Source organism: Oryctolagus cuniculus, chromosome 9, assembly GCF_051225735.1.
Source record: "Oryctolagus cuniculus isolate XC-2025 breed Fujian yellow rabbit chromosome 9, ASM5122573v1, whole genome shotgun sequence".
Taxonomy (NCBI): Eukaryota; Metazoa; Chordata; class Mammalia; order Lagomorpha; family Leporidae; genus Oryctolagus; species Oryctolagus cuniculus.
Genome location: NC_142875.1, coordinates 66,939,392 through 66,957,015, shown reverse-complemented (window position 1 = coordinate 66,957,015; position 17,624 = coordinate 66,939,392). Strand labels below are relative to the sequence as shown.

The window sequence follows — 17,624 nt, the reverse complement described above, 5'->3', positions numbered from 1 at the left end:
TATATCTGGCTTGAGTATGAGTCCCAGGATAGCCTGTTCTCCAGGTTTGTCCTCACTGTCTCTGCCCCGTCCCCATCACCCCTTTCTGGGGAGAATGTCCCCACTCCCTTTGGCTCTCTCAGGGGTGTTCTGGATGTTCTTGGTGTTTCCCTGTGGTTTTGATTTGATCTTTAAGGACCCACAAGATCTTATCGGGAATAATTTATCTGTTCACATTTAAGGCATTGGGCTTATCATCACGTGAACATGGTGTGATTGATCATTTTGCTGTGCGGTCTTAAGTGACACCAAGCCTTGGTGAGGGCATCGCCACTTTCTCCTGTGGCTTTACCTGATTTCCACCTTCCAAGCCACAGCCTCTGTTATCTATTATTCACCTCTCCTTGTTCTTTTGAACAACTATATAATGACTGTAGCAGCCGGGCCCACAGGACACAGAGGCCACACCACTTGTTGCATTTAAAGGATTTAATGTAAGGAACGGTTAATTAAGTAAATGAAAGGCAACTAAGCTATCATGGGGTAGCAACTGCAGGGCTTTGACAGCTGAGGGCCAGGGGACCGAGAGGAGAGCTGGGAGTTGTGATCGCTGAGAAACATGCAAGAGGCATGTTATAGAGTGGAAATGCAGAACTGGGTGAAGAAGCCACTGCTTAGAGCCACTGGACTCTGGGCTCGGGGCAGCGTCCTGACTGCTAAGGCAGAAACACGGATCTGCTGGTGCTGCTGGCTCTGAGATGGTCTGACAGGGCTGCATGCATAGGTACCAGCGAAAAACCCAACGTGGGGCTCAGCTGCTACTCTGGGAAGGAGCTGCAGCTGCTTTGGTAGAGAAGCAAGGCAAGAGGACCGCAGAAACAACAAGGAGAGAATACCTTGCATGCCCTCCAGTCTTGCAATCTCTCTGTAGTTCCCCCACTGGCAGAACCAAGCAGAGTGGGCTCAGCAAAGGAGAAATGCAGTCTCAGAATTCCAAACCCAGCATCACACAGCAGAGCAAGGAAGGGCAGGTTTGGAACTGAGAGGCAAGAGCCCAATATCTGGCACATTGTGCTGTCGCTGCAAATGCTTTTGTTTGTAAAGGACTTTTATTCGAGTTTTGTAGTTCAAAGCAATAAGCATGGCATATGTAAAGAATGGCTGCTACCAAGGCATTTATCTTTTTCAAGGCATGCTTATGAAATGCTCAATAGATACATGTGTTATTTTAAAAGTGAGCCTGTTTTACTGAATGCGAGAGGTTCCCTTTTGGGCTATTTTTGTAAAGACTATATAACCCTATGTGGTGGTTTTAAAATGTGCTCATGCACTCTTCCCTTCCAAAGATGGTGCCACCTTTCCCTCCTCTTTCTTGTTTCCCTCGCTGTGCATGTGGGTGCACTTAGTTACTTGCTTCTAACAAGTAGACTGTATTGGAGGTGACAGCGTGTGACTTCTGGGGTTAGGACAGAAGAGGTATTGACATTTACACCTAACTCTCTTGGATTGCTCTCTTCTGGGAGTAGCTGTGAGGACACTCAAGCTACCTGAGAAGAGGCTCACTTCCAGAGAAGCTGAGATTTCCTGCCCACATCAGCACCCACTTGCCAGGCCTGTGAGTCAGCCTAGAAGCCGACCTGCAGACTTAGGCATACCTTGGATGACAGCAGCTCCAACCACCATTTTTGGATTCCAAACCAGGAGAAGCCATAAGCCAGAACCATCTAACTAAAGCTGCCTGCAAATTCCTAAGCAGAATTAATACATTTTGTTGTTGAAAATAAGAAAGGTTTGGAGTGATTTGCTATTCAGCTATTGATAACTGACACATCTTTTGGAAGCACAAGGAATGAACAATATTTTTAAAAGATTCATGTCCTTTTTTGGGTAGTCAGAATCATTATTGTTTAATGGAGTCAACTTCCCAGGACAATAGCTTTTCCAGGGCAAGAGTGATAAACACAGCATTGTCAGGAGTTTGGGAAGCAAAACATGGATGCCACGTCATTGTAGTAGAATATCTGACATCTAACAGCACGAGACAAAATGAATTATTTCCCAACGAAAGCCTTGATGTTGCTGCAACAACATCACCACTAACACGACCACCACCACCACCACCACCACCATCATCATCATTAAACATCCAGCTGAAGATAATATTATGATAACAGGTATGCCTTTAAATGGGTAAAATTAACCAAGGGCCTCAAAAGCCGTTGCACAGATTCTTACTTATTTTTCCTGGTTAAGTAATTAAAAGAATCTCCTTTATTTTTAAGTGTAGATAGCATCATAATTCTTCAAAATAACAGTAGTTAAATATTGTCTTATAAAGGATGCCTCCCCAAATTGAAAGTAATATGGATCCAAACAGCTTTTAAAAACCATGTATTTAGAATGTATGAAACAGATTATGAAAGTGAAAAAAAGCTGTCTCCATTGCCATCTTCTTTTTTTATATTATGAAGCAGCTATTTTTATTTTTATTTTTTTAACTTTTATTTAATGCATATAAATTTCCAAAGTACAGCTTATGGATTACAATGCCCCCCCCCCCATAACTTCCCTCCCACCTGCAACCCTCCCCTTTCCCGCTCCCTCCCCCCTTTCATTCACATCAAGATTCATTTTCAATTCTCTTTATATACAGAAGATCAGTTTAGCATATATTAAGTAAACATTTCAACAGTTTGCACCCACATAGAAACACAAAGTGAAAAATACTGTTTGAGTACTAGTTATAGCATTAAATCACAATGTACAGCACATTAAGGACAGAAATCCTACATGAGGAGTAAGTGCACAGTGACTCCTGTTGTTGACTTAACAAATTGACACTCTTGTTTATGGCATCAGTAATCACCCTAGGCTCTTGTCATGAGTTTCCAAGGCTATGGAAGCCTTTTGAGTTCACTGACTCTGATCATATTTAGACAAGGCCATGGTCAAAGTGGAAGTTCTCTCCTCCCTTCAGAGAAAGGTACCTCCTTCTTTGATGACCTGTTCTTTTCACTGGGATCTCACTTGTGGAGATCTTTCATTTAGGTGGTTTTTTTTTTTTTTTTTTTTTTTTTTGCTAGAGTGTCTTGGCTTTCCATGCCTGAAATACTCTCATGGGCTTTTCAGCCATATCCACGTGCCTTAAGGGCTGACTCTGAGGCCAGAGTGCTGTTTAAGACATCTGCCATTCTATGGGTCTGCTGTGTATCTCACTTCCCATGTTGGATCGTTCTCTCCCTTTTTTTTTTTTTCTATCAGCTAGTATTTGCAGACACTAGTCTTGTTTATGTGCTCCCGTTGGCTCTTAGTCCTATCATTATGATCAATTGTGAATAGAAATTGATCACTGGTACTAGTGATATGGCATTGGTACATGCCACCTTGATGGGATTGAATTGGAATCCCCTGGTATGTTTCTAACTCTACCGTTTGAGGTAAGTCAGCTTGAGCATGTCCCAAATTGCACATCTCTTCTCTCTCTTATTCCCACTCTTATATTTAACAGCGATCACTTTTCAGTTAAGTTTCAACACTTGAGAATAACTGTGTATTGATTACAGTATTCAACCAAAAGTATTAAGTAGAACAAACAAAAAAAATACTAAGAGGGATAACATATTAAGTTGTTTATCAACAGTCAGGGCAAGGGCTGATCAAGTCACCATTTCTCATAGTGTTCATTTCACTTTAACAGGTTTCCTTTTTGGTGCTCAGTTGTCACTGATCAGGGAGAATATATGATATTTGTCCCTTTGGGACTGGCTTATTTTGCTCAGCATAATGCTTTCCAAATTCCTAACAGAGATCACTTTTCAGTTAAAATTTAAACACCTAAGAATAATTGTGTGTTACTTACAGAGTTCAACCAATAGTACTAGAACAAAAAAAATACTAACATGGATAAAGTATTACATTGTACATCAACAGTCAGGACAAGAGCTGATCAAGTCACTGTTTCTCATAGTGTCCATTTCACTTCATCAGGTTTCCCCTTTGGTGCTCAGTTAGTTGTCGCCGATCAGGGAGAACATATGGTATTTGTCCCTTTGGGACTGGCTTAATTCACTCAGTATGATGTTTTCCAGATTCCTCCATCTTGTTGCAAATGACCGGGTTTCATTGTTTTTGACTGCTGTATAGTATTCTATAGAGTACATATCCCATAATTTCTTTATCCAGTCTACTGTTGATGGGCATTTGGGTTGGTTCCAGGTCTTAGCTATTGTGAATTTAGCTGCAATAAACATTAATGCACAGACAGCTTGTTGGTTTGCCAATGTCATTTCCTTTGGGTAAATTCCAAGGAGTGGGATGGCTGGATTGAATGGTAGGGTTATGTTCAGGTTTCTGAGGAATCTCCAGACTGCCTTCCATAGTGGCTTAACCAGTTTGCATTCCCACCAACAGTGGGTTAGTGTCCCTTTTTCTCCACATGCTCGCCAGCATCTGTTGTTGGTCGATTTCTGAATGTGAGCCATTCTAACTGGGGTGAGGTGAAACCTCATTGTGGTTTTGATTTGCATTTCCCTGATGGCTAGTGATCTTGAACATTTTTTCATGTGTCTGTTGGTCCTTTGGATTTCCTCTTTTGAAAAATGTCTATTGAGGTCCTTGGCCCATCTCTTAAGTGGGTTGTTTGTTTTGTTTTTTTGTGGAGTTTCTTGATCTCTTTGTAGATTCTGGTTATTAACCCTTTATCTGTTGCATAGTTTGCAAATATTTTTTCCCATTCTGTTGGTTGTCTCTTCACTCTCCTGACTGTTTCTTTTGCAGTACAGAAACTTCTCAATTTGGTGCAATCCCAATAGTTGATTTTGGCTTTGATTGCCTGTGCCTCCCCGGTCTTTTCCAGAAACTCTTTGCCTGTGCCAATATCTTGAAGGGTTTCTCCAATGTTCTCTAATAACTTGATGGTGTCAGGGCGTAGATTTAGGTCTTTAATCCATGTTGAGTGGATTTTTGTGTAAGGTGAAAGGTTGGGTCTTGCTTCATGCTTCTGCACGTGGAAATCCAGTTTTCCCCGCACCATTTATTGAATAGACTGTCCTTACTCCAGGGATTGGTTTTGTATCCTTGGTCAAATATGAGTTGGCTGTACATGTTTGCATTGATTTCTGGTGTTTCAATTCTGTTCCATTGGTCTATCCATCTGTTTCTGTACCAGTACCATGCTGTTTTGATAACAACTTCCATTGCCATCTTCTAAGAAAAGAAATTGACGATTGAAAGTATTTCGTCATTAAGAGGATTAAAAAGATACAAATTTGAATAGAAACATCCATTTCCTGTACAAACCACTCTTTAGAGTTAAAATCATGTTCTAATTACAGTCCATAAACAAGCAATTCAGCAGCACCTCAGAAATGACCTTGCTGTCGGTGAACTCAGTGTTTCCACCACTGATGGTCACTTCCGGCTCTGTAAGATCCACCCAGACCCTGCACTGAGATTCTCAGGCATCTCCCTGAGGGAAAAAGGAGAAGCTTGTCTTCTCCAGGGAATTGGCTCAGGGCTTCCCCTGACCCAGCTTCCTCCTTTCTAAAGATCCACAGTTCACAGGAGGAGGCCCCATGGATCACTGCGGCTGCCATGGTGCCTGCCTGACCCTGGCAGTGTTGTGAGTAGGGGCAGTTGAAGGCTGACGTAGCCAAGAGCCTTCCCTGTGCACCCACAGCTCTCAGGCACTGCCCAACTGACACCTAGGATGGCCAGTTCTTCTTTCGCAAATACTTAATTCGCTCTTGTCTTAAGAAGCCTAATATTTGTAAGCGTGATGATGCTTCCACGTGTATTTGTGTGATGGAGCTGTCATTCTTTAGGAACAGACATTGTGAATCAAGGCAACAGTGCTTTCTGTGTCCCCTTCCACTGAAAATGTTGCTATCAGTTCAGCCTTTAGCTGCATTTTGCAGATTGAGTCTCTATTGTTACCCATCTTGGATGACAGAGGAAAGGGGAGGAACAGAAGGAAGGAGCAGCCTGCTGAGATAATTGCACTCTTCTCTCTCTGCAGGAAATAAAAAATCTCCTTTATCCTTTCATTCCGCTAAGCATGCCACTTCAAAGTGCGGTTCAGCACAAACTCAAATGTTAAAAAGCCCAGGCGACATTTCCAGAGCAATACATTATCTGACTTTTGAGCTAGGGACAGGCAAGGTGACTAATGACCAGCAGGCTCGTCCTGTGCCCCAGAGAAGTGTAGTAGTCATAATTGCTTTTCTTTTCATTTGCATTTATGTTATGCTGAATTTATTCCTGAGCCATAAGTTGTTGCTTCTTTAGTTTCTTCTGGGATATCTTTTTCTTCTGTGTCACCTCCTCTTCTGGTTTAGGAACAATGTGTTTCTTTCCAGTGAGGATCACCTCGATGTGGCCTGGGGACCTTATGTGTGGGTTAATTCAACCGTGGGCTCTGTAGGGATGGTGGTGCACCTTGGTGGCTTTGGGTACCTGGGTATGTTCAAGGACCAGAGAATCTACACCCAGACCCCTCAGCTCAGCATCCCTCTCTGCGTTTGTAAGCAGGTGCAACAGTAACTCAGCACTCTTTTTGGGCCACTGACCCTGTGTCCACCCCCACTGCTTGGCCTGGGTACACCTACCATCTGCACTGCTGTAACGACCAATGGAATGGTACACATTACTTCAGGAACGTGACATCTTTGAGATATCTGGTGGCTTTTCAGATGTGTATACCCTTGAGGGCCTTGGGCAGTTTCTTGGGTGTTCTTAAAGTGAGCACAAAGATTTGAACCTCTTTAGTTGCCTGATTTTGTGGGGTTTTCTGGGGAACATGAACCATTTTTGCAGAATACTTGAGGCCACTTACAGAAAAAAGAGTGCAGTCATGATTTAAGTTGATTCTTCCAGGGGAGCCAGATCCGTACCTTGAAACCTATATTTGTTTGCTATGGAACAAGCCAATCATGGCGCCTTTTTGCAGTACTTGCATTCCATGTAGCCAAAGGTAAAGCAAGGATGCTGTTTCCTCTCTTCCATCCTGGGTTTAAGAGGAGCTCGACTTGTTGTTTGAGCTAGCAGGACTGGCCTCCCCTTACATGGGTACCTGTCAGGAGAGAAGAAGTTGTACTTCCCCAGCTTTTGGATACAAAGTAAACTTCTTGCTACTTTCAGTGATGGAACTCCTCCTTTTGATTATAGGGCTTTTGGAGGAAGGTCACAGGGAAAGTTATTTTCAATTTAACACTGGGCAGGGTTAGATAGGAGGGAGGACACTGCACACGGGAGAGGAAAAGAGACAAGTAAGGAAGGTGCGGTGAGAAATTTGAGATTACAGATGGGGGTTAAAAGAAAAGTTATGGAGGGGCTGATTTTGTGTAGGCATTTCAAGGCCCACACAGTAAGCTATGTTGTGGAGGCTCTCGCCTCCATCCTGCACCAACATGCCTGAATCTCTGCCTGTGTATACTCCCAGGCCCATCCCACCTCCCAGCCTGTTCCTTGCCCTCCATGCTAAGAACACCAGTGAGAAAGAATCTGCATATATGTCCTGATTCACATGACAATAAGTCAATTTTTCTTTAAGAAAAAGAAACAGAACAGCCTTTGATTGTCCTTAAGGAGTCTCCTCTCAGGACAGGACAGAAAGCCTGTGTGTTGATGATGCCTCAGTAGCTTCTGGTCCAAGAAACCTCACAAAACTGACCTCATGAGAAGGTGTTGAGAATTTGATGGATGATTATAGAAGATGGAGGTTGTTAAACAGTTCACATCTTTATTGTAATATACAGAGATCTATTAATGTATGGTTAACATTGCTTTGCTCCCAAGGAGACATTGGGCATTTGAGAAAACAATGTCAGTGGAGTTTGGTGAGGTGGGAGAAGTGTCCACGACAGAGCTAGGGCTGCTAGGGAGGCGCTTTAACGTGTATTACAAGAGCAGTAGCACAAGCTTCAGTTTTGAAAGGTAGAAGATTGACCTGGATGATGGTGTAAGGAACTGAGGGCTTTTCATATGTTTGAATATTTTGCTTAACTAAAATTTTTTTTTTTTACATTTTATTTAAGTTATACAAGTTTTGTGCATTTCATCTATACAGATTTAGGGACATAGTTATACCTCCCTCTCCCCCACCCATGCTCCAACCCTTCCTCCTCCTCTCTCTCCCATTCCCACTCTTTATTTTTACAAAGATATGTTTGCAGTTTACTTAATGATCATAAACTTAACTCTACACTTAGTAAAAGAGTTCAACAAATAGCACTGTTCCTCAATGGAAGAGACAAGGTCAGTAAACAATCATTGATTCTCAAAATGTCCATTTCACTCCAATACATTACATTTTAGGTACTCTATTAGTTATCTGGGGTCAGGGAAAACATAGGATATCTGTCTCTTCGGGACTGGCTTATTTCATTAAGTATAATGGTTTCCAGTAGTGTCTATCTTATTGCAAAAGACAAGACTTCTTTTTTAAATAGCTGAGTAGTACTCTGTACTGTTTATATACCATAATTTCTTTAAGTAGTCAACACTAACTAAAAATTTTAATAAGTGTTTTGAAAAATTAAGATTTTTATTTCAAAGAGTTTGTTTTATATCCAGGCCAGTAAGATTTAGCCTAAGTGTGGGCTTGTATCAGTTTGCAAGGTATAGTTAGAGTATTGTTTCAACTGGCTTCCTGCTTCCCTCAGGTGTTTCCACCATCTCTATTCTGGTATATTTGGCATTACAGTAGTGTTAGAATTGCCAAGGCAATTCAGGTACTTAGATGATGGTGACCTGTAGAAGTCCTATGTCTGTTCTGTTTTTATTTGGGTTGAAGCATTTTAATGGGCTTCTGGAATTTCTTCATAGGTACACAGTTAATAATTTAAAAAATATCTTTATCAGTTTTTATTAAAATGGAGCACATGTTATCAGGCCATTGAAAAATTATTCTAAGAAGTCCTATTTGACAGATGTATGTGTTTCAGAATTTATCTTGGTTTCCATTATTTTGTGGAATATATCTACTCTGATATAAACTTTTTTTTAGGTTTTATGTTATTTTTTATTTTCCCCAAAGAAAGCTTTTATTTAATGAATACAAATTTCATAAGTACAACTTTAGGAGTATATTCTTCCCACCACACCTGCCTTTCCACCCACACTCCCACCCTTCCTCCTCCTTCCTCTCCCCTTCCCAGTCCCAATCTCCATTAAGAGTCATTTTCAATTAACTTTGTATGCAGAAGACAAACTTTATACTAAAAAATGATTTCAACAATTTGCAAACACACAAAAAAATTATTTGAGAACTAGTTTTATAGTTAACTCTCATAATACAACTCATAAAGGACAGAGGTCCTACATGGGAAATTAGTGAACAGTGACTCCTGTTGTTAATTTAACAGTTAACGCTCTTATGTATGACGTCAGTGATTGCCTAGGCTATGGAAGCCTTTGGAATCTACAAACTCTGTCAGTATTTAGACAAGGCCACGAGGAAAGTGGAAGTTCTCTCCTCCAGAGAAAAGTACATCCTTCTTTGATGGCCACTTCTTTCCACCTGGGTCTCATTCACAGCGATCCTTCATATAGAACAGTTTTTGCTACAGTGTCTTTATTTTCCATGCCTGAAATGATCTCATGGACTTTTCAATCAGACCAGGATGCCTTAAGGGTTGATTCTGAGGTCAGAGTGTTATTTAGAACATTTGTCATTCTATGAGTCTGCTGTGTGGACTGCTTCTCATGTTGGAACATTCTCTCTTTTATAATTCTTGCTATTATTGTTACCAGACACTTGATCCTATTTATATGATCACTTTAACACTTAATCCTATCTTTATATTCACTTTCACACTTAGTATGATTACTTTAGCACTTAAGATGGCATTTTTACCACTCAGCTTAATGGGATTTGGGGTCCCATGGCAAGTTTCTAAAACTGTACCATTAGAAGTAAGTCTGTAGGAATGTATGCAGAACTATACAACTTTATAGTTGTAAACTTCCTCCTCCCTCTCTTATTCCCATTCTTATTTTTTAATGAGTTCTATCTGATAGACTTCTAATTTCCCTCTAAACCAAATTCTCTCTCTTTCTAGGTTCACAGAATTATTTGAGGATACTGGAGAACATTTATGGAAAAATGGAATTAAAAGGTAAGCTTTTTTTGTGCAAATTTTTTTGAAATCCATATGTAGTTTCTCATAATACAATTATTTCCATGTACTTTTTTGAAAAACCATTTTTTCTATTACCTTACATTTGAGTAATTGGTTATTGCCATTGGGTTGTAAGCAGAGGGGAGTTATGTCTATTATGGGTAGAGAACTTCAAGGTAGGTGTGTGGTTCCTTAGCTCTGCTTGTTCCTTGTGAAGGTGAGCCCTGAGCATCATGGAGAAATGGTGGCATCTCAAGTCACTGTACACATGGAATACTGTGGACCTGCTAATCTTCAGTGGGCACACATTTTTGTAGTTTTAAGCCACTGGGGTTTCTGGGACAGTATGTGGCTGCTGCATACCTTAACCTATTATAACTGTCAGATTCTTTCTCTTTACAATTACATGAAATTCCAGCTTCAGGACAGGACTCACACGCTGCAGCTTGTAGGCAAATCTGGTCAGCTGCCTGAGGATTTTATGATTTTTGAACGTTTTTACTAACAAAACATTTTTTAGATAACAAAATTTACCATTTTAACTATTAAGGGCATGGAGATTTTGTAGCATTAAGTACATGCACATTGCTGTGTAACCATCACTATCATCCATCTCTAGAGTTCTTTCATGTTCTGCAACTGAAACTCTGTACCCATGAAATATTAACTCCCAACCCTTCTCCAACACTTAGTCCCAAGCAAACACCATTTTTCTTTCTGTATCTATAAATTTGACTACTCTAGGAACCTTATCTACAAGGAATCGGACAATACTTGTCCTTATGTCACTGGCTTATTTCACTTTGCATAATGTTGCTGTGTATGTCAGAATTTTCTCCCTTTTTAAGGCTAAAAAATATACTGTTGTATGCGTACATCATAGTTTATCTATTCTTTCATTGATGGGTACTTGGGTTGTTTCTACCTTTAGGCTATTGTAAATAATGCTGTTAAGAACATTGGTGTACAAATAGCTATTCGAATCCCTGCTTTTATTTCTTTTGAATATATTCAGAAGTGGAATTCTAGGTCATATAATAATTCTGTTTAACTTTTTGAGGAATGCCCATCTAGTTTTCCACAATGGCTGTACCATTTAACATTTCCACCAGCAATGTTCAAGGTTCTCATTTCTCTACATCCTTATTATTTTCTTTTCCTTTTATTTTTTGATAATAGCCATCCTATTGAGTGTGAAGTGATATATTATTATGGTTTTAATTTACATTTTACTAATGATTAATGGTGTTGAGCTTTTAAAAATTTGATTATTCATAATTTGTATATCTTATTTGGGAAAAGTGCCTATTCAAGTTCTTTGAATTGGACAATTGGACTAATTTTTGTTCATGTTTTCTGTTTTTTTTTTTTTGTCAAGTTTTTGCTGCCTGTTTTGGAACTAAAGTTCTATGGAATACAACCATGCCTGTTCATTTACAAGTGTTTTATAGTTGCTTGTGTATTTCAACCGCAGGACTGAATAGTTGTGCAAGCTGAATGCTGTAAAGTTTGCTATCCGGTCTTTTACAGATGTTGACCACTCCTTGCTCTAGAATGTCCTGTTTGTTTTCCTTCCACAGAAAACCTGCTAAATTGGTCTCTCCTTTTAAACTGTTATTTTCCTTCCTCTTGTCCTTGTCTATACAATGTGAGATTTAGTTCAATGTCAAGGTTGTAAAGAAAGACACTGGGAATTCGGAGGAGAATGGATGCTATAGGAAAGACAATATTTGAAGTCTGGTGAGGTGAAAGGATGAAAGTAGGACTCTACAATATTTAATTTTTAAAGAAGACTTATTTATTTGAAAGGCAGAGTTACAGAGAGACAGAGGGAGGACTCAGATCAACAGAGATCTTCCATCTACAGGTCACTCCCCAAATGGTTGCAATGGCCAGAGCAGGGCTGGTCTGAAGCCAGGAGCCAGGAACTTCTGGGTCTCCCACATAAGTAGCAGGCAGCCAAGGATTTAGTCCATCTTCCACTGCTTTCCCAGGCACATAAAATGGAGCTGGATTGGAAGTGGAGCAGCTAGGACTCTAACCGGTGCTGAAACAGGATGCCTATGTGCCTGCCATGTCCTTACTTGTTACACAGCAATGTCGGCCCCTACAATATTTCCATTTTTTAAAAAAAGATTTTATTTCTTTGGGAGGTAGAGTTACAGAGAGAGACAGGGTGAGACAGAGAGAATGTCTTCCATCCTCTGATTTATTTCCCAATGGCCACGGTGGCCAGAGCTTGGCTGATCTGAAGCCAGCAGCCAGAGGCCAGGAGCTTCTTCTGGGTCTCCCACACGGGTGTAGCCCTTCCGCCATCCTCTTCTGCTTTCCCAGGCCATAACAGAGAGCTGGGTCAGAAAAGGAGCAGCCAGGACACACACTGGCGTCCATATAGGGTGGAGGTGTGGCAGGCAGAAGCTTAGCCTACTATGCCACAACAGCAGCTCCAATATTTACTTTTTAAACTGGCATTTATTAAATGTTTCTAACATACCAGGTACTGTTAGGTACTTCCCATGAATCATAACATTTAACTATCAGATGATGTCTCTGAGGCAGTCCATTTTTATTAATCCTATTTAAAAAACGAGGTCATTGAGGTTACTTGCTCAAAGTTACCCAGTAAGAGGCTGAGTTGTGATTTGAACTCAGATCAGTTTAACCCCAGGACCTAACTTTAACTCAACTGAGCAAAGACATTTGGAAACAGGGAGCTGCCTACCAGGGTTGGAGAAAATGTTGTGTGTCGGGAGGCAGCAGCACATAATATAATTATGGATGTGAACTAAACTTCAGATGGCCTTAAGTGCTAGGCTTTACCCTGAGAACTGTGGGGCATTTAGATAACACAAAGGAGTTGTGAGATGTTGAAGACACAGGAGGAGACGGGGCAGAGAGAGTGCTGATAGGCTGTGTCGTAATCTAGCACAATGACCAAGGCTTGAGGGAAGAGACTATAAATTTTAAAGTGGACAATGACAATCATGAACTGTTTTATTTGCAGAGGGCTGACCTCTCCAGGTGTTTCTAGGTTAGTTTTGGTGGACAAACCATGTTGCCCTCTCCTTCCCCTCTATGTCTCTGGTTGAGTTTGTCATCTACCATGGAGGATCCTAGGAAGGCGGGGTATGGGAGCCATTGTTCCCTCAAGCTCCTTTGATGAGGGCAGCTGTCATTTGTGCCTTTAGAAAGTTTTCTGATGACTTTCCTAATGTCCATGAAGACATTACCTTGATCTTCTTCCAGTTAATGATACATTAGAATCTTACTTCATTATGTGTGACACCCAGGGCTCTCTTTATAAAATTTTGTCAGTTTTACCAGATAAGCAGAAAGGAATGGTTCTGAATTTGTGTAGGAGGGGGCTGGAGCTGGGATGAAGTCAAACTTGTTGCTACAACTTCTCATAGGCCTTACATGTTTAGGAGTTAGGGCCTGCATCAAGGAGAGAGGCGCCTTTCTCTGAAGGGAGGAAGGAACCTCCACTGTGATATGGCCTTGACTAAACAAATTCAGAGTTGGTGAACTCAAGGGGCTTCCATAGCCTAGACAGCTCATAGCAAGAGTCTCGGGTGATTGCTGACGTCATAAATAAGAGTGCCAATTGTTAAATCAACAACGGGAGTCACTGGGTTCATGCTCCCCACGCAGGATCTCTGTCCTTAGTATGTTTATCTATGAAACTCAAAAACAACACTACTAGTCGAACAATACCCTATACCTGGTTCGGTTGTGTGAGTGCAACCTGTTGAAATCCCTGCTTAGTATATACTAAATTGATCTTCGGTATATGAAGGTAACTGAAAATGAAACGTGATGAAGGGCGGGATGGGAGAGGAAGTGGGTGAGGGGAGGGCCACAGGAGGGAGGTTGGGGGGAGGGAACCACAACAATACAAAAGATGCATTTTATATTCTACTTAAAACTATTGGTTGAACTCTGTAATTAATACACAATTACTCTTAGGTGTTTAATCAATGCTATAACTAGTACTCAAATAGTATTTTACACTTTATGTTTCTGTGTGGGAGCAAAATGTGGTAATCTTTACTTAACATACGCTAAATTGATCTTCTGTATATAAAGATAATTGAAAATGAATCTTGATGTGAATGGAAGGGGAGAGGGAGTGGGAGAGGGGAGTGTTGTGGATGGGAGGGAAGACACAGGGTGGGGGGGGAGGAGGCTATTGTGGTCCATAAGCTGTACTTTGGAAATTTATGCTCATTAAATAAATTAAAAAAAAAAAAAGGAGTTAGGGCCTGTGTATGTCCAAGAAGGCTCCTGGGCTTCAGAGAGGTCCAGGGATTAGGTAGACACTGTGAGTGTTTTTAATGATCATATGAATTTACTTCAAAAAGTTCATAGAAGATGGAATTAAAATATAAGTATTTTGCTGCAAAATAGTTGATATCCATACATTATTTTTTTCATAGTACAAATTTTCATGAACTTTTGAAGGCTACTTATATGCATGGATTTCAAAATATTTTTGTTCCAATATAAATTTATCTTTTATTTCCATTTTCCATTTCAAAATATTTTTGTTCCAATATAAACTTATCTTTTATTTCCATTTCCTTTTTGAAGTACCTACGTATAGCAGTTTTACTTAGTTGTTTGTCTTGGTCCAATTTTAAAAAAAGATTATTTATTTTGAAAGAGTTACAGAGAGAGGGAGAGAAAGAGAGATCTTCCATCTGCTGGTTCCCTCCCTGGACATCTGCAATAACCAGTGCTGGGACAGACTGAAGCCAGGAGCCAGAAGCTTCTTCCAGGTCTCTCACTTGGGCAGGAAGCCAAAACACTTGGGCCATCTTCTGCTGTTTTCCTAGGCCATTGACAGGTAGCTGGATTGGAAGTGGAGCACCTGGGACTAGAACCAGCACCCATATGTCGTACCAGAGTCACAGACAGCAGCTTTATACACTATGCCACAGTGCTGGCCCCAGTGTTGATCCAATTTGACTTTAATTATAACATTCATCATACAGGTGATCCACATGATTTACAGTTGTTTTGTTCTAGGAAATCTCTGCAAACAGCCATATTCTTGGCCCTATGGAAAATATAGGGTAAGGTTCTTGGCAGTCTGTGGTCTCAACATTTTCATCAACTGGTTTATAAATAACTGTCTTTTTATTTATTTATTTATTTTATTTATTTATTTATTTTTTATTTTTGACAGGCAGAGTGGACAGTGAGAGAGAGAGACAGAGAGAGAAAGGTCTTCCTTTGCCGTTGGTTCACCCTCCAATGGCCGCCGCTGCAGCCGGCGCACCGCGCTGATCCGATGGCAGGAGCCAGGAGCCAGGTGCTTTTCCTGGTCTCCCATGGGGTGCAGGGCCCAAGCACCTGGGCCATCCTCCACTGCACTCCCTGGCCATAGCAGAGAGCTGGCCTGGAAGAGGGGCAACCGGGACAGAATCCGGCGCCCCGACCGGGACTAGAACCCGGTGTGCCGGCGCCGCAAGGTGGAGGATTAGCCTATTGAGCCACGGCGCCGGCCCTATAAATAACTGTCTTTTTAAAATGTTTCAAATTTGTATTAACATAAGTAGAATAATTTCATGTATTTCATAGGTAAAATTCTAAGGAGATAACCACACTTCCCCCTCTCTCCCTTAATTCTCTTGTCTTCCTTTCTTTTTTTCCCTTTAATTTTTGCAATAACATATTTTCAGTTTACTTTGTAACAGGCTTAATGTGTCACTAGCCATAATGTTCAGCAAGTAAAAAGTATAAAGACCAGTATTTCAAAGGAATACAGACAAGGACTATAAACAATAATCAAATCATCAGATGTAAGTTTCATTCTTATGCATGGTTTTAACTACTACATATCAGAGAAAACATGATATTTGTCTTTTTGGGACTGGGTTATTTCACTAAGCATAATGGTCTCCAGTTGCATCCATTTTGTTGCAAAAGACAGAATTCCATTCTTTTTTACGACTGAGTAGTATTCCATAGTGTATATATACACCGCATTTTCTTTATTCAGTCATCAGTTGATGGACATCTGGGTTCATTCCATACCTTAGCTATTGTGAATTGAGCTGTTATAAACATGGGGATAAAGATAACTCATGCTGGTTTCGTCTCACTTGGGTAAATTCCCAGGAGTGGGATGGTTGTGTCATATGGTAAATCGACTTTCAGATTTCTGAGGAATCTCCATACTGTTGTCTTCCATAATGGTGGTGCTAGTTTACATTCCTGTCAATAGTGCATGAGCTTGTTTTATGTGTGGTTCTGTTTAAAGACACCTTTACTGTTGATTTACTAACATTGAAGTCATTGCCAGCAGCACTATAATTCAAGCCTGAATGAAAGTTATTCAATAAGTGTATCTTATAATAAATGCCATTGTTTTTTCTTGATTAGTAGCACTAAACTTTAGTGTGATATTTGGAGGGTATTCTTTTAATTTTTAAAGTTTATTACTGAAAAGTTTTAATGGAACATAATTTACACATATGTATGGAGTACACTGTTTGGTACATGTATATATACAATGTATATAACAACCATATCAGGGTCATTAGCATTTCCATTTCCTCAAACATTTACCATTTCTAAGTGTTTAGAACTTTCAAACTCTTCTAGTTATTTTGAAATATATAATAAATAGTCATAGATCATAGTTACTCTACTGTGCTATAGAATGCTAGAACTAATTCCTTCTATCTAACTATTTTGGTATGCATGCTCTAATCTCTTTTTCTATACCCTGTTGAGGCCAGTTTAGTTGATCTTTTTAAAATAAGAGACTTTTTAAAAAATTATATATTTCAGAGGCATAGAGATAGAGAGATGGAGAGTTCATACCTATTGATTAACTCCTCAAATGCCAGGGGGGCTGAAGCCAGGAACTGGGAAAGTCCAACTATCCCACGTGTGTGGCAGGAACCTAACTGTGGGAGCCATCACCATTGCCTCCCAGTATATACTTTAACAGGATGCTAGAATCAGGGGCCAGAACTAGGAATTGAACATAGGTACTTTGATGTGGACATAGGTGTTCTAAATTGTGACTTTACCACCAATTCAAATACTTGCCCTATGGGGCCATTTTAAAATTTTTAATATTTTTTAAAGTCTATTTGAAAGGCAGACACACACACACACACACACACACACACACATTTTTTCACCTACTTGTTTACTTCCCAAATGCCCACAGCAGCTGCAGCTGATCCCGGCCAAACCAGAAGCCAGGATTTTCATCCAGGCTTCCCATCTGGGTGGCAAGGGATTCAAGTACTTGAGCCATCATCTGCTACCTCCTAGGGTGCACATTAGCAAGAAACTGGGTAAGAAACAGAGCCTGCAACTCAATCCCAGACATTTGATATGGGAAGCAGGCATACCAAGTGGCAGCTTAACGTGCTGTGCCACAATGCCCACTTCTACATTATTATTTTAAAAATATTTATTTATTTTACTCAAATGCCCACAGCATGTGTGGGTCGGCTAGGCCAGAGCCAGGAGCAGAGAACCCAATCTGGGTGTCCCATGTGAGTG

At 40.5% G+C, this 17,624-nt stretch overlaps 1 long non-coding RNA gene across 3 annotated transcripts in view; it reads left to right on the top strand.

Annotated features, from left to right (window-relative positions):
- LOC127487255 (uncharacterized) overlaps window positions 1–17,624 on the top strand; it is a 409,483-nt gene that overhangs the window by 86,556 nt on the left and 305,303 nt on the right. For all 3 annotated transcript variants that reach the window (XR_016213275.1, XR_016213274.1, XR_016213273.1), the window contains exon 2: window positions 10,038–10,094. This is a non-coding gene — a long non-coding RNA (uncharacterized LOC127487255). The remainder of the gene's footprint in view (window positions 1–10,037; window positions 10,095–17,624) is intronic.